Genomic DNA, 2,873 nt, shown 5'->3' with positions numbered 1-2,873 from the left:
ATGGCTACTTTTGGGTATGACAGCTTTCTGAACCAGATACCGAGCAATTTTATGTTTGAAATAACGGATGAACTGATGATGGATGGTTCAGGTAATGAGCGCTTGTATCAGTCCTTTATACACTGACATGGGGCAGGACATTTATCCCACTATTTCTGCCTGTCCTTGCTGTCATTGGGTAGAATGACAAGTTGCCTTTATGAACTGTATGCCCAAAAAGTCCAAAGGGGGAGCAGTTGAGAGGCTGGGGGGTGGGGGGTAGATGTAAAATGAAATCATATAATTTTTGTTGCAGTTATGCTTCTACCTTCCATCTAGTACTGTAAGTGTTATGGAAGCCATTAGCACACACACATATAGACAGACAGATAATTATAGGGGTTTTTGGGTTGTAAAATATTGATGATGTATCCACAGCATAGTTCATCATCATCATCAGATTTTTGGGGTCCGACACCCGAATAACCCACAGCTTCTTGAAGCGTTTGCGGCTCTCCGGTGAGCAATGCATCTTTCTCATAGCACACCAAGCACAGCGTTGCACATTTTTTAGCGGCTGTGCTCAGTATTTCAGCCCAGGCCCATTTATAGGAACTAGGACTAAGCTGCAGATAGGTCATGTGATCAAGAAAGATGATGTCACTGGTCGAGGAAGAAGCCACAGCGCTCACACCGCGACCTCTTCAAACAGCTGATCAAGAGGGGGTGCTGGGAGTCGGACCCCAAAAAATAGATATGGATGACCTACAAATCATCTACTCCTGGAAAAGCCCTTTAAGTATTTTTTATTTGTATATTACTTTATCTGTACATTTATGTGTATATCTATATGTGTGAGTGCATATACATATAGGGTGGCCCAAACAAAAGTAGCCGCCTCCAATATCTACAAATCAAACTGCCTAATAGTAAATCTGTCTTAGAAATGAAAGCTGAGCTCTGATTGGTTACTATGAACAACTAAGGCAGATTTAATATTAGTCAGTTTGATTTGGAGATTTTGGAGACGTCTACTTTTTCGTGGGCCACCCTGTATATACAAATATACATATAATCGATGAATATGTCTCTGTATGAGAGTGCAGCAAAGGTGCCGTTCACATTCGGTTAGAGGTAAGCGCGCGGTGTGTCTGCTGCCGAGCGTAGACCTCAGATGTCTGCAGCTACAGTACTTACCTATTCAATGGTTTATGTTCCCCATTGACTGACTGTAAAAACAAAGAAAGAAAAAACGGATTATCTAGTGATACCTATGGGCAATAGAAAAAGTACTGTAGTTTCATTCTAAATTTGGCTATGGAGCCCCATGGTTATCTCCGCTGTCTGCATTATCCCTTCTCTGCACCATTAGATTTTGCTCTATGTTTCTCTTCTGATGTCAGGGGCTCATTATACCGGCATGTGACATCATTATATGTTTTTTCCTCTCATACTGTATACGGTGACCTTTTCTTATCTACATCATTTCTGTCCTACAATATCATGGTGTACATTATCCTTCTGCTATAAAATCTCTGTGACCATTCTCCTATTATTGTGACATCACTGTGAGCATTATCCATGTACTGTTATATCACTTTGTGCATTACTCCTATACTGTGATGTAAGGTGAAGTCCACACACCGAGAGGAGGAACACCAAAAATACAGAGGTGACACAAGGGTTCATGCTGGTAACTCAATTAGGGAAAGAGTTCAGCCAAAATGGCAATAGTTCTTTGACTCAATTCCACCCAGAGCATGCTGCCTGACCATAATTACAATGTAATAACCTGGCGGGCGGTCGTTTTATGGGGGATTCTCTCCCCACAGTCAAAATTCCTTGCTCATTTATATCTCTTTGTGCCAAGGATTTATTCTGCAGGCTACTTCAAACTTTTTCAAACAGTTGGACTCAGCTTCATTTACCTGCAGGTCACACATCAGCCACCACTACACCCCTAAAAATCCATACCCAACATTAGCTAATTATCCATCTGAGCTGCAGGCTCCTGCCAGCTCCTTATAAACCTGCCACAATGACTGCCACCCATTGCCCATGTTACAATACAAAACAAAACAAACAGCACATATTTCCAACATTTGTCCTCTCTATAAGGTGGGACTTACTTCCCACCCACCTTACAGTGACAACACTGTGTACATTCTCCTGATGCTACAATTCAAAAGTGGTGTGCCAAGACTGAACTTATCCGCTATTCACAGGTATCTGATCGGTGGGGGTTCAACCAGTGAGAGCAGCACCTATCACGATAATAGGGGCCTCATGCCTCCGAACTAATGAGGGGCATGCCCACCAATGCCACTTTAATTCCCTATGAGACTACCATTTTCCTGACTGGTGGAGCTCCTGGCAGTCAAACCCCCCTCTAATGAAATACTTTGCTCCTTTTTGGTGGACATGAGATAAGTTCAGACCTTAGCACAACCCCTGTAACTGCTTGATGTACCGTGACATCACTGTGTTCTTTATCCATGTACCGTGACATCACTTTCTGCATTATACTGCACCTCAGCAGAAGAGAGACCGTAGTCATAATAAGATTTTTAAGTTCTTTACTTTTTCCTGAAGGTCGTCGATTTGGAATGAGCCCCTGACTCCTACGATGGACAAAAGGCGTTGTGGCATGCTGTGCACCTGATGGACCATGGAGTGACACATTTTGAGAGCTGCTGACAATGTTTATATACTGGATCATCGGACTTTCTGGACCATCAGCACTTAATTATCTTTTGCCTACATGATGAGAAATATTGGTGTAAAACCTACACCAATTCTAGATATGGAGTGGCTAGCTGAAATGGATAGAGAGAGGCCAGACCATGGGGGGATTTATCATAGACCACTGTTTTACACCTGTCTATGATATCCTC

Source organism: Bufo bufo, chromosome 6 (assembly GCF_905171765.1).
Source record: "Bufo bufo chromosome 6, aBufBuf1.1, whole genome shotgun sequence".
NCBI classification, from domain to species: Eukaryota; Metazoa; Chordata; class Amphibia; order Anura; family Bufonidae; genus Bufo; species Bufo bufo.
This window is presented reverse-complemented; position numbering follows the sequence as displayed.